Here is a 15,327-nt window from a genome sequence, read left to right as displayed (position 1 = left end):
CAACAAAATGGAGTTGTAGAGAGGAAGAATAGGACACTCCAAGAGATGGCCAGAACTATGATCAATGAAACTAATATGGCAAAGCACTTTTGGGCCGAAGCTGTAAATACAACGTGTTACATTCAGAATAGAATCTCCATAAGACCTATTCTGGATAAGACTCCCTATGAACTGTGTAAAGGAAGGAAACCAAACATTTCATATTTTCATCCATTTGGATGTTCTTGCTTTATTTTAAACACTAAAGAACATCTGAACAAGTTTGATTCCAAAGCACAGAAAGGTATTATGTTAGGATACTCAGAACGCTCTAAAGGCTACAGAGTATACAACACAGAAACCAAAATTGTGGAAGAATCAATTCATGTCAGATTTGACGATAAGCTTGACCCTGAAAAGTCAAAGCTAGTTGAAAATTTTGCAGATTTAGAAATCACTCTTGCAGGATCTGATAAAGCTCCAGAAGCAACTGTCACTCAGAACACTGAGGAAATTAAATCCCCAGAAATCCCAAAGAAAGTTAAAAGTCGTATCAACGTATCTGAAGATTTGATTCTGGGCAACAAGGACGAACCTGTCAGAACCAGATCTACCTTTAGGACCTCTGAAGATACTCCTCTAGGACTAGTGTCTCTGATCGAGCCTACATCCTGTGATGAAGCACTTCAAGATAACGAATGGGTTTCAGCCATGCAAGAAGAATTAGATCAATTCACAAAGAATGATGTCTGGGATCTTGTTCCAAAGCCCAGAGGCACTCACGTTATTGGAACCAGATGGGTATTCAGAAACAAGCTGAATGAGAAAGGAGAAGTCGTCAGAAACAAAGCTCGACTGGTAGCTCAAGGTTACAGTCAACAAGAAGGTATTGACTACAATGAAACCTTTTCTCCAGTCGCAAGGTTAGAATCTATTCGTCTTCTTGTCTCTTTTGCTATAAACCACTCTATCAAATTATATCAAATGGATGTCAAAAGCGCATTCCTTAATGGTTATATATCAGAAGAAGTGTATGTCAACCAACCTCCAGGTTTTGAAAATCCAAACTTTCCAGAACATGTTTTTAAACTTAAAAAATCTTTATATGGACTTAAACAAGCTCCCAGAGCTTGGTATGAACGTTTAAGTAATTTTCTTCTGGAACACAATTTTATCAGAGGAAAAGTTGACTCCACACTCTTCTGTAAAAAACCTTAACAATGATCTCATGATATGCCAGATATACGTTGATGATATTATTTTTGGTTCAGCTAACGCCTCTGTTTGTCAAGAATTCTCTGAGTTAATGCAGGCAGAATTTGAAATGAGCTTAATGCAAGAACTAAAGTTCTTTCTGGGAATTCAAATTAATCAAACTTCAGAAGTCACGTACGTTCATCAAAGCAAATACATTAAAGATGTTCTGAAGAAATTCGACATGGCTGACTGCAACTCTGCAAAAACTCCCATGCATCTAACATGCATTCTTGAAAAGGAAGAAGTAAGCAAAAAGGTTTGTCAGAAGCTCTATCGAGGTATGATAGGCTCTCTTCTCTATCTAACTGCTACTCGACCTGATATTCTCTTTAGTGTCTGTCTCTGTGCCAGATTCCAATCAGATCCTAGAGAAACTCACTTAACAGCAGTTAAGAGAATTCTCAAATATCTGAAAGGAACTTCTAACCTGGGCCTGATGTATGAGAAAACATCAGAGTATAGACTTTCGGGTTACTGTGATGCAGATTATGCAGGAGATAGATTAGAACGAAAAAGCACATCTGGAAATTGCCAGCTCCTGGGAAACAATCTGATATCCTGGGCCAGCAAGAGACAGTCAACTACCGCTCTATCTACTGCAGAAGCAGAATACATCTCAGCATCACTTTGCACAACTCAGATGCTCTGGATGAAGAATCAGTTAGAAGATCTGCAAATCTTCGAGAGTAACATTCCTATCTTCTGTGATAACACTGCTGCCATTTGTCTAAGTAAGAATCTCATTCTACACTCCAAAGCTAAGCACATTGAAATAAAACATCATTTTATCAGAGACTATGTTCAGAAAGGGATAGTAACATTGAAGTTCATTGATACAGATCATCAATGGGCAGATATATTTACTAAGCCTTTAGCTGAAGATAGATTTCTTTTTATCTTAGAAAATCTGAACATTCAAAATTGCCCTGAATAAATTGTGCCTCTGAAGATGTAAAATGAGACTCTGACATAAACAAATGAGCTTCTGTCTCTGACTCTGATACTTCTACCAAGTTAAGAAGATATCTGAGTTAGAAATCTCCAGGAACCAATCCTTTGGTATTCCTGAAGATCAGATACATCAAACCACGTGGAGCACTTAGCGTCTAACCTTGGAACTTCTAGACAGCTGTCCAGAAGAAATTCAAAGGCCAGACGTTTGAGATCTCCTCGAGCAGTGTGCATACTGTTGGGATTAGACATTCATTAATGAGCCATAATCATTTTTCCCCCAAGCGTGCTAACTTGGTTTTCGTGCTAACGCTGAATTGTGTGTCGTTTTGCATGTGTTTTTGTTTAGGGTATTTAAACACTCCTCTCACACTTCACACACTTTTCACTCTCACTCACTCTCAAACCTATTCTCTGAAGCATTTCTGCAAGCATTTCATCTTCAACTCATCTTCATCAACAATGGATGCTCAACAACAACAAGTTTTCAACTTTTCTCAGCAAATGGAATCAAGCACCATAGCCCAAAGCACAAACACTTCCACTCCAACAGTTACAGGCGTATCCATTACTCCAGTGTACAAGGAACCCCATGTTCTTGATCGTGAACCTCATATCAACCTGGCAACTCCCTTTGAGGGACTGAAAGTTTTATGTGAATCACTGGTAGACTTCAACAACATGAAAAGAAATGGAGTAGATCTTACTGAAGAACTTCGTCAACAAGGTTGGGAAAACTACTTTCAACGGCTTTATGGCCCTGTTTACCCATACCTCATCAAAGAATTCTGGAGATTGGCTGATGCTGATGATCATTTCATCGTCTCCTACGTGTTGGGGGTCAAGATAGTGATTACTGAAAAATCAATTGCTTCTCTACTGAACATGGAGAAAACTGGAGGAAGAAGGATCTACGACATCAACCCTAGATCAAGGTACATTGCTCAAGTAATCAATCCCACCATCTTCAAACCTAACACTGAAGGCAATCCATCAAAGAACAAAGAACTTCATCAGAACCTCAGAGTATGGCTCAAGATCATTCTGGGAACCATTCATCACCGCCCAGCATCAAACTCCTCTGACTACATCAATACAGATCAGAAGTGCATTCTGTATTGCATTCACAAAGGTTTGAAGCTCTGCCTCCCAGCACTACTCTTCAAGTATCTCAGAGATTCTGTACGGGAGACCAGAAACAACATGAAACCCAGAACCTACATCCCTCTGGGAAGACTTCTGTCCGATGTTCTGATCGAAAATGGGCTTGTAGATCATCTGGAGAAGAACAAACTCATGGAGGATCTGGCGATAGATACTGGAAAGCCTCTTAACTCCAGAAATCTGAAGAGCATGGGATTTCTGAAGAAGATTCAAGTCAAACCCACGCTGGACACCTCCTGGGACGCCTTGAAAGATCAGAGGAAGCTGCCACATGGTCTTGCAAGGTTCTACAAGAATGAACCCAGAGAAGCAATCCTTCACTACATGCAGCGTCTGAAGGATGAAGGAGTTGACATCTCTGACTTCAGACTGGACGATTGTCTAGATTCAGAAGAAGACTTCGTCAAGTACAAAAGAGGTCCCTCTGAAAAGAAGTCTTCAAAGGCAAAGAAAGCAAGGCTAGGAGAAACTTCTGAAACAAGATCTCCAGCGCCTCTGCAAGTAACTACTGGTAAGTCTGCTCCCTCTATTCCCTCTGAACCTCCTGTGGCTTCCTCTAATCCTCTCCCAGCACCTATATACACCACCTCTGAAACCCCACCTTCTACAACCAGAACCTCACAACCTTTACCAAAATTCAATCTTGCCCATACCTCTTTACCACGTTCTGGAGCTGAAGAACTCAATCACACCACCTCTTCATCTTCAGCCCCAGAATCACCTCCCTATCTTATCCTCTCCTCTGACCCAGAACCTTCTGACCCCGCTTCTCCCACTTTAGCTCACCTTTATTCTCTAAACCGAAACTCACAACAACCACAACAACCTCCACCTGAACCTGAAGTCACTTCACCACCCCCAGAACAAACAAACAACCAACAACCCTTCTGAAGCTCAACCCTCTGACATCACCCCCCAAAACACTTCCGCTGAACCTGAACCTCTAACTTTAAACTTAAACCCTCCAAACTCTCCATCCCAAACATCTGAACCCAAACCTGAACACTCCATGCCTACCCTTGAGGAAGCCATAATGTTGTTCGCAGGGGCTTCAGTACAGAAGGTCAAGTCTCTGACCATTAACTCTGGCATCAGTGATGATCCTGACTCTGTAAGGACACACTGGAACAGAGTCATTGGCTGGATGACTTCTGAAGCTTTCAAGCTGAAGCACATCTCTGAGCAAGTCAGAAACAACTTCATCAGAGATGCTGAGGCAAGACTACAGGAAAAACTTGCCAGAGAAGCTGAAGAAGAAGCAAGAAGACAAGAAGAAGAAAGAGCTCGACAAGCAGAAATCCAAAGGGCAAAGGAAGCTGAAGCAAAGGCTCTGGCCGATGCTGCTGCTGCCGCTGAAGCTGAAGCACAAGCTGCTGCTGAAGCTGAAGCGAAGGCCGCTGCTGAAGCACAGAGTGCTCTAACTCAGGGGGAGTCCTCCACTGTTGTCCCTATGGTTCTCCAGACACTTGAAGAACTTAAGAAAGACCAGAAGGAACTCCGTGCCATAATGGATAAACAGGATACCGTCAACGACAATATTCAGAACATGCTGGCTCAACTGCTTCAGAGAATGCCTCCGCCTCCCAACCCTTAGGCACTTAGGATTCTCTTTGTTTGTTGCCTTGTTTTCCTTGTTCTGATGTTTGCTTATTTGTTTTCTTGTCGTTGTCTCTGTTGCTCTATTAATATAATATCTTTTTGATTATTTTGTTCATGTCTTTTTGATTCTGACAAAAAGGGGGAGAAATCAATATAGCTCTGATGAAAATTGCCTAATTCCCTAAGCACTCTGCAACATGCTTTTCTTAAAAATAAATTCATCTAACATTGGACTTAAGAAATTGCAGATAGTATCGAAACTTCATTGCTTGGAAGCTCTGGTAAGAACTTCTGAACTCCCTAGCTCATCTCAGGGGGAGCTCCTGATCTGATATTTCCTATTTCATCTGCTATTTAAGTTTGTTTTGTCATCATCAAAAAGGGGGAGATTGTAAGAACAAAAATTGTTCTACAATAGATTCCATGATTTTGATGATAACAAAGGATGAAACCAAAAATGGCACCCTAACGAAAAGTTTCTAAGTGTGCAGGGTTCTAAGGAAAGAAGAAAGAGATCTGATGACGTCATCAGATACAGAACTATATCAGATACAAAACAACAGAATATCAGAAGCATCTGAAGTAGAAACACGCTCAAGATGTTCTAACTCTGAGCAAAACAGTAGAATATCAGAAGCATCTGAAGAAGAAGTGCACTCTAGAGATTCTGACTCTGAACAACGGTATATCATTCCAGAAGCTCTCAGCGTTATCTGAAGACTTCATCAGAACTCCTTAAGATAAACATCAGAAGCTCCGAATCATCACAACAAGATTCCAAGATTCCCAGAGTCACGCAGACTTTGTAAATGGATTCCCTAATACAGAAAGAGTAACGTTAACTTCAAATTTAAATGGAAAGGAACTATATTTGGAAAGAAGTTATTCGGGGAGACAAAGTTGTTTTGGCAAGAAACAACAGAAGTTATGGCATTAAGTCCTATTCAAGACAAATTATCTGCCATCAATTTCAACGGTCCTTTCACTCCTATATAAAGGACAACAATCAACATTGAGAGGCGCGCAAGCATACACTGAAACATTCTCTCTCTCTCTCTCTCAATATTTCACAAAGCTTTTGCTTAGAACGTGAAACACTTTTGTTCTTACTGTTGTAATATTTGCTTATCTTAGAAGCACTCTAGATTACATTGTCTTTTATCTATTGCTTTACTTCCTCAAGTGACTCTGCGCAGTCTGTATACTTGAGAGGACTAAGAGATCTTTCTCTTAGACGTTGGTTGTAAACAATCTTTCAAGATTAGTGGATTAAGTCCTTGTTGAAGGCGAAATCACCTTGGCTGGGTGGACTGGAGTAGCTTTGTGTTATAAGCGAACCAGTATAAATTCCTTGTGTGGTCTTTATTTTGAAAAAACGCTTATTTTCCAAAACAATTCAAACCCCCTTTTCTTGTTTTTCTCACCTTCAGTGGCGACTCTGGTTTAATTAACGTCTAGCTTATCCATGGCTTGATGGTCATGAATTTACCGCTACACTCACACTATCCAAACCCATGTACCACCTCAGAGCGGAACCAGTCAGGATGTCTTGGAAATAATGAATCAGTAACTGATCATTATCAGTTTGCATCGACATATTTCTAGCATACATGACGAGATGACAAAGCGGATAGGTATTCCCCTTATACTTTTCAAAGTCAGGGACTTTGAACTCCATCGGGATTTTCACATTAGGAACCAAGCAAAGTTCCGCATCACTCTTACCGAATAGATCCTTCCCCTCAAGGTCTTCAATTCCTTTCACAACTTAAGGAATTTGTCTTCCATTTCATCCATCTTCTCATAAACATCCGGACCCTTAGACGGCTCGAAATGATAGATGGTGTCTTCAACACGGGGTAAAGTACGAACAATCGGTGGTGGCACAGACATGACCGAGCTAGATGCTGGCATGGAAGCAAAGGTAGGTGCGAAACCCTCATGCATGAAATTGGGAGGCATTCCCCACGGGAATACGGAAGGCATGACAAGCGCAAAGTGAGCAGCAGTAGCAGGAATGGTAGAGGTAGCAACCTCTGAAATGACAGTCCTCTAAGGAGGAGGAGTTGCAGACGTTGGAGAAGAAGATGAGTCAGCTAACACTGACTCCATCATGGCAGTCAGGAGAGCTCGTCCTCAAGTCTCTGTTCTCTTGCTCTAGATGTTCCATGATTCTTGAGTGATTGGTGTGGGTATTGTATCGATGAGTCAGCTTGGCTGAAGCACATAAGAAATACCAATAAGACATTTGGCGAAAGAGAAACCTGCTATGCAAATGATGCATGAAATGTAATGCTTGATTGTTTTTATTTTCAAGGAACTTACTATTTTATTTGCAAATATATATAACAATAACAATTGTAACAATTTGATATGACCATAAAGAATCTCTTTTATTTATATAATTGGAAGGATTACACTGAGTACAATTTCGGAAACCAAAATACAGAATACACGAGGAAAGGAGACTAGTCATCCTAAGGATCCCTAACAATATCAGAAGATCTGGCTGCAGGCGCGTACTTCCTTCAAATGCATCAAATCCCGGACTCAAAAGAAGTCTTCATCTGGGTCTTCTCAAGGACAAGCTGATCAACAATCTTCTTCCAAGCAATGGAAGGCTGAGGCATACTAGAGGAAGATGAAACCTCTAGTCCTCTCTGTCTCTTCGTTACTCGGTCTCCAAGAATATCGATAAGTGCATCTTTGTCCTTAGACTCAAGCTGCAACTCCTTATGCTTTCTGCTCAAAGCATGGAAACACTCTTCTCACATATCCTTTTCTTGCTTCATCTTGGCGAGTGCGTCTTCCAACTCCTCTACCTCTTTGTTAGGGAGAGTTGATGGCTCAGCCATAACCATAGACATATGTCTCTCACAAGCATAAGGCATCTTCAATTCCAAATCTCTCTTGTAGGTGTTTAATTGGCTGCATTATATGGTAAAACACTAGATGGTTACTAATGTCTTGACTGATGTCATGACATGTATGTGTGACTACAGTGTAGTTACTGCTAACACAGGATTTATTGAATGTCAAACCGGATGCTGTGACATTCATACCTGTCAACAGATACTAAGGAATAGAACAGCAGGTGTTCTGTTAGAACTTAGTATTTATTTCCAGTCTGGTTATCAAGGAAAGACCAGACCTAGCATAAGGCCTACTGACTGAATGTCAAACTGGATGTTATGACATTCATCATTGACAGCAGCTGCTGAAGATTAGACAGAGTGGTGTTCTGCTATACTTCAGCATGTAACTTAGTTTGTTCTTCAAAAGAATAACAGAACTAACTTAAGGCCAATTGTGTAAATGTTAAGTTGGACACTTTGACATTTATTAATGTAAGCTTTCACTGTAGTATGGTCATTTTGATCATGTACAGGTCAGCAAAATTGTACAGTCTGTTTTCTGGAAAAACAGACTCAGCATATGGACCTTGATGTCAAGCTGAATGTCGTGACATTCATGCCTGACAGCATATGCTATATTGTAGGTTGTTCAGTTTTCTGTTTCAGCTTTTTCTCAGGCTATTCTTTAGGAAGTCAACAGCTTAGAGAAAAACCAGGAAATCAACAACCAATCTACATTCAATGAACCTAACAAATAGCCTATTTGTTAGTAACCTAAATGTGTAATTTATGGGAACTTGTGTGACCTTAAATTCAGGAGAATACAGGTGCAAAAGCCCAGGATACTGCAATATAAAAGGAAGGCGTTCCTTCATTCAGTTTCAGGGATTTTGAGGCGTGAAGATTTTGTGTGTCCCTCATACTTCACTGCTGTATTTTTGTGAGTCTTGTATTAGACGTATCTTGTAAGCCAAGTCATTATCAAGTAGATGATAGCTTTGGCATAGGGTGTTCATTGAGTTGTAAGTGTTGTGTCACTCAAAGCTTTTAAGCGTGAGTGCTGTGTATCTTGATTAAAGCTATGAAGCACCATCAAGAGTTGTTTGAAGTGTGACTTCAACTTGTCTTTAATATTGTTTAAAGATAGTAATCACTGAGGTGATTGAGGGGGAGTGAGTAGGAACTCTGATCTTAGGTTAAGATTGAAATTGCATTGGGTAGGGATTAAGTGATAAGTTGTAAACGGGTGAGTTTAGCTTTGAATTGATACTACTAATAGTGGATTTCCTCCCTGGCTTGGTAGCCCCCAGATGTAGGTCATGTTGGACTGAACTGGGTGAACAATTACTTGTGTTATTTACTGCACTTACTGTTAAGTTCTGCATAATCCCTGTCTGTGCAGAATTGGATGTCATAACAACCAGAGTGACATCCAAAGTCTGATAACTAGAATTTCAATTGGCATCAGAGCAGGCACCTTGCCTGTGAATTTCTGGGTGAGATCTAGGGAAGTTACTTTCTAGTACCATGGACAAGGAGTTAGGACACTCAAATAGACCACCCATGTTGGATGGCTCTAATTATGATGACTGGAAGCCTCGTATGATAGCCTTCTTAAGGTCTCTAGACAGCAAAGTCTGGAGAGCTGTCAACAAAGGATGGGAACATCCAATGAGGACAGGTGAAGATGGAGTCAGTGTGCTGATTCCTGAAGAAGAGTGGGACAAGGAACAAGAGGCATTAGCTCTTGGAAATTCCAAGGCCTTGAATGCATTGTTCAATGGAATCAGTAAGAACATCTTCAGGCTGGTGCACCACTGTGAACTAGCTAAGGAAGTTTGGGATACCCTCAAGGTAACTCATGAAGGTACTTCCAAGGTGAAGATGTCCAAACTTCAGATGCTGACCACCAAGTTTGAAAATCTGAGGATGAAAGAGGATGAGACTATTCATGACTTTCACATGAATATTCTTGAAATTGCAAACACCTCTGGTGGACTAGGTGAGAAAATGGCTGAAGAGAAACTTGTAAGAAAGATTCTCAGGTCCTTGCCTAAGAGATTTGCTATGAAGGTCACAGCCATAGAGGAGGCGCAGGACATCTGCAACATGAAGGTGGATGAGCTCATTGGTTCTCTCCAAACCTTTGAAATGGGCTTGGGTGAGTATGCTGAGAAGAAGAACAAAAATATAGCTTTTGTATCTAATGTTGAAGAGGAGTCAGAAGCAGGATATACTGAAGGTGATGAAAGTATATCAGAAGCCTTAGCCATGCTTGGGAGACAGTTCAACAAGTTCGTGAAGAAGATTGATCAAAGAGGTAGACCTAATGTCAAGAACATCCCATCTGACATTAAGAAAAGATCAACTTCTGATGAGAAGTTCAACCACGGCAAGGGAATCCAGTGTCATGGTTGTGAAGGGTATGGACACGTCAGAGCTGAATGCCCTACCTACCTCAAATTGCAAAATAAGGGGCTAGCCATCACATGGTCTGGAGGAGATTCTGAAAGTGAATCTGAAGGAGAATCTGCCAAACATGTCACTGCACTAACCAGTGTTTGTGCCTCTGATGATGACTCAAGTGCAGATGAACTGACCTTTGATGAACTTGCTGCAGCCTATAAGAAGCTGTGTTCCACCAGTGCAGAAGTGCGTGCACAAGGAGAAAAACAGAAGAAACTCATCAAGGAACTGGAAGATGAGAGACAGATGCAACTGTCTGTCATAGAGGGTCTAAATGGTGAGATAGCCCTGTTGACCTCCAAGCTGAATCAGATGACTAAATCCATCAGAATGATGAATAAGGGAACTGACACCTTGGAAGAGATTCTAAAGGTGGGACAGCAGTCTGGAACCAAATCTGGCCTTGGATTTGGGAAAAGATCCTCAACTGAACACAAACGCCCAAAGGCTAAAGTTCAGAAGTTCAAGAGGAAGTCAAAGCCAATGTTTCAACATCGAGGAACTAGGATGAATGATCATCAGAAGAGGAAATACCAGGAGTGGAGGTGTCACCACTGTGGTAGGCTTGGTCATATAAAAGCCTTCTGCTATTGGATTCATGGTTTCCCTAACCAATCCTCGCATGTCAGGCCTAAGCATAAAACACATAAGCACTATGTTCCCATTAAGAAGCAACAATGGTATGCTAGGATAGCACACACTGCTATAAGGGCTTCTACCAGAGAAGACTGGTATTTTGACAGTGGATGCTCAAGACATATGACTGGTATGGAAAATCTACTGGTAGATATTCAACCTCACACTACCAGCTATGTGACCTTTGGTGATGGTGCCAAAGGAAAAATAAAAGGTGTGGGCAAGCTGGAATGCTCTGGAGTCCCAAAACTGAATAATGTGCTGTTAGTAAGAGGACTAACTGCAAACCTCATCAGCATAAGTCAGCTGTGTGATCAAGGGTTTCATGTTCAGTTTACTAAGGAGCTATGCATTGTGACTAATGGTGACAATCAGGAAGTTATGAGAGGAACCAGGTCCAAAGATAACTGTTATCTGTGGGAACCTAAAGTCTCTAACTTTTCCACAATATGCTCCTCAGCCAAGGAAGAATAGGATGTGAAGCTGTGGGATAGACGACTTGGTCATCTCCACTTAAGGGGAATGAAGAAGATTATATCCAAGGAAGCAGTCAGAGGGATACCAAAGCTGCTTATTGATGAAGGAAGAGTCTGTGGAGAATGCCAGGTGGGCAAGCAAACCAAGATGTCACATCCGAAGCTGGGACATCATACAACCTCCAGAGTTCTGGAACTGTTGCATATGGACTTAATGGGACCTATGCAGGTTGAAAGCCTTGGTGGGAAGAAATATGCTTACGTGGTGGTTGATGACCATTCCAGATACACGTGGATAAGCTTCATCAGAGAGAAGTCAGATACATTTGATGTCTTCAAAGACCTGTGCATAAGACTTCAAAGGGAAAAGGACAGTTGTGTGGTCCGGATCAGAAGTGATCATGGTACGGAGTTCAAGAATTCCAAGTTTGATGAGTTTTTCTCGTCTGAAGGAATAAGTCATGAGTTCTCCTCCCCTATAACCCCTCAGCAGAATGGAATAGTGGAAAGAAAAAATAGAACTATTCAAGAATCTGCCAAGGCAATGATTCATGCAAAGAAGCTCCCCATGCACTTTTGGGCTGAAGCAATGAATACCGCGTGCTATGTTCACAACAGAGTCACCTTGAGAAAAGGGACCTCCTCCACTCTGTATGAAATATGGAAAGGCAGAAAACCCACTGTGAAGTACTTTCACATCTTTGGAAGTAAATGCTACATCCTCACAGATCGTGAACAGAGAAGGAAGCTGGATCCCAAAAGTGATGAGGGTATATTTCTAGGATACTCCACCAACAGCAGAGCCTACAGAGTGTTCAACTACAGGACCAATGTCCTGATGGAATCCATAAATGTTATTGTGGATGATAAAGAGGAAGGGATCGATGTCATGGAGGATGTTGAAACATTCCTTGACAGTTCAACTGACATTCCAGTCAAGTCTGAAGAAGTACAGGAACCTCCTCCTGAATGTGAAGTAGATGCAACCACCAAAGTGCCATCTATCAGAATTCAGAAAGACCACCCTAAGGATCTTATCATAGGGGATCCCACCAGTGGTGTAACTACCAGGTCAAGAGGAATAAACTCAAATTCCTGCTTTGTATCCAAGGTTGAACCAAAGAATGTGAAAGAAGCTCTGACTGATGAATACTGGATCACTGCCATGCAAGAGGAACTTGAGCAGTTCAAAAGGAATGAAGTCTGGGAGCTAGTTCCAAGACCTGAAGGGACCAACATCATTGGTACCAAGTGGATCTACAAAAACAAATCTGATGAGAAGGGAGTAATTACTAGGAATAAAGCAAGACTAGTAGCTCAAGGATACACTCAAGTTGAAGGGGTAGACTTTGATGAGACATTTGCTCCTGTGGCTAGGCTTGAGCCCATCAGATTGTTGTTGGGGGTAGCATGCATCCTGAAGTTTAAGCTATTCCAAATGGATGTGAAAAGTGCATTCTTGAATGGCTACCTGAATGAAGAGGTCTATGTGGAACAACCTAAAGGGTTCTGTGATCCTAACCAACCGGAGCATGTATACAAGTTGAGGAAAGCCTTGTATGGGTTGAAACAAGCACCTAGAGCATGGTATGAAAGGTTAACCGAATTTCTGACCTCAAATGGATACAGAAAAGGTGGCATAGATAAAACCTTGTTTGTGAAGGATGAAGAAGGCAAAATCATGATAGCCCAAATCTATGTTGATGATATAGTCTTTGGTGGAATGTCAGAGCAAATGGTTCAAAACTTTGTTCACCAGATGCAATCTGAGTTTGAAATGAGTCTAGTGGGAGAACTGACCTATTTCCTTGGAATGCAAGTAAACCAAATGGAGGACTCTATGTTCCTCTCCCAAAGCAAGTATGCCAAGAACATAGTGAAGAAGTTTGGTATGGATAATGCTAGGCACAAGAGGACTCCTGCTCCTACTCATCTGAAGTTAACCAAAGATGATGGAGGGCCTAGTGTTGATCAATGCCTGTATAGAAGCATGATAGGTAGTCTGTTATATCTAACTGCAAGTAGACCTGACATTTCTTATGCAGTTGGAGTGTGTGCCAGATACCAAGCAGAGCCTAAGGTGAGCCACTTGAATCAAGTCAAACGGATTCTCAAGTACATCAATTGGACTTGTGACTATGGGATGTTGTATTCACATGGGTCTGAGCCTGTCCTATCTGGGTACTGTGATGCTGACTGGGCTGGGAGTGCTGATGACAGAAAAAGCACATCAGGTGGATGTTTCTTCTTAGGAGACAACCTCATATCTTGGTTCAGTAAGAAGCAGAATTGTGTTTCTCTGTCCACTGCAGAGGCTGAATACATAGCTGCTGGAAGCAGTTGTTCCCAACTGGTTTGGATGAAACAGATGCTCACTGAGTACAATGTCACTCAAAATGTCATGACATTGTTCTGTGATAATCTCAGTGCCATCAATATCTCCAAGAATCCCATCCAACACAGCAGGACCAAACATATTGACATTAGGCACCACTTCATCAGAGATCTGGTGGAAGACAAGGTGATCACTTTGGAACATGTAGCCACGGATCTTCAACTAGCTGACATATTTACAAAGGCTCTGGATGCTACTCAGTTTGAAAACTTAAGGAGCAAACTGGGAATATGTCTCTCTGAGACCTTATAGCAACCACTGATGTTTGGGATAAATTGTTTAATATCTCTGCCTATTAAACAATTTGTACTAGGCTATGATTGGTCAACAGATCATAGCTATGCTGCTTGCAACAAGGGTGGATACAAGAGGGTAAGGAGACACCCTACTGTGAGAAGGCCAATGTATCTGCAGGAGTTCAAGGATGCTGTTCATGCAGGAGTGGTTCTGGATGTCAGAAACAACATCATGGCATCTGATATGGTGGTACCTACTGTAAAGCAAAAGTGGGTGATTACTTGATCAAAGCTGTGAAGCAAGATCAAGTGGATGGTAACTTGGTTGAAACTGTGAAGTAAAACCAAGTTTGTAACTCTGTCGTTATTCTCTGGTTATGTTGTTGGCTTTGGCAACATTTTTGACAAAAAGGGGGAGTAACCCCTGAACAGAGTGGGTGTCTCTACAACAGACACTCATGGGTCTCTACAACAGACTCTCAGGACGACAGATTCCTCCCCTGCAGCAAATGTGTGTGAAGTTTTTATTTAACTTCTCTCCCCTGCAGTTATTGTGTGTGAAGTTTTTATTTAACTTCTGTATGTGTGTGCTGCTGTGTGAAGTTTTTATTTAACTTCTGTATGTGTGTGAGTGTGCTGCCACTCTGTGTGTATTAGCTAGTATTATTTCCTGCTAGGTGTGTGATTCCGCTGCCATGAACTCTGTTATGGGGATCAAAGTGTTTTAGCCAAAAATTTGCCAAATGGGGAGTTTGTAGGTGTTTAATTGGCTGCATTATATGGTAAAACACTAGATGGTTACTAATGTCTTGACTGATGTCATGACATGTATGTGTGACTACAGTGTAGTTACTGCAGGACTAGCTAACACAGGATTTATTGAATGTCAAACCGGATGCTGTGACATTCATACCTGTCAACAGATACTAAGGAATAGAACAGCAGGTGTTCTGTTAGAACTTAGTATTTATTTCCAGTCTGGTTATCAAGGAAAGACCAGACCTGGCATAAGGCCTACTGACTGAATGTCAAACTGGATGTTATGACATTCATCATTGACAGCAGCTGCTGAAGATTAGACAGAGTGGTGTTCTGCTATACTTCAGCATGTAACTTAGTTTGTTCTTCAAAAGAATAATAGAACTAACTTAAGGCCAATTGTGTAAATGTTAAGTTGGACACTTTGACATTTATTAATGTAAGCTTTCACTGTAGTATGGTCATTTTGATCATGTACAGGTCAGCAAAATTGTACAGTCTGTTTTCTGGAAAAACAGACTCAGCATATGGACCTTGATGTCAAGCTGAATGTC

Source organism: Lathyrus oleraceus, chromosome 4 (assembly GCF_024323335.1).
Source record: "Lathyrus oleraceus cultivar Zhongwan6 chromosome 4, CAAS_Psat_ZW6_1.0, whole genome shotgun sequence".
Classification (NCBI taxonomy): domain Eukaryota; kingdom Viridiplantae; phylum Streptophyta; class Magnoliopsida; order Fabales; family Fabaceae; genus Lathyrus; species Lathyrus oleraceus.
The sequence above is the reverse complement of the archived record's forward strand: the minus strand, read 5'-3'. Positions refer to the sequence as shown.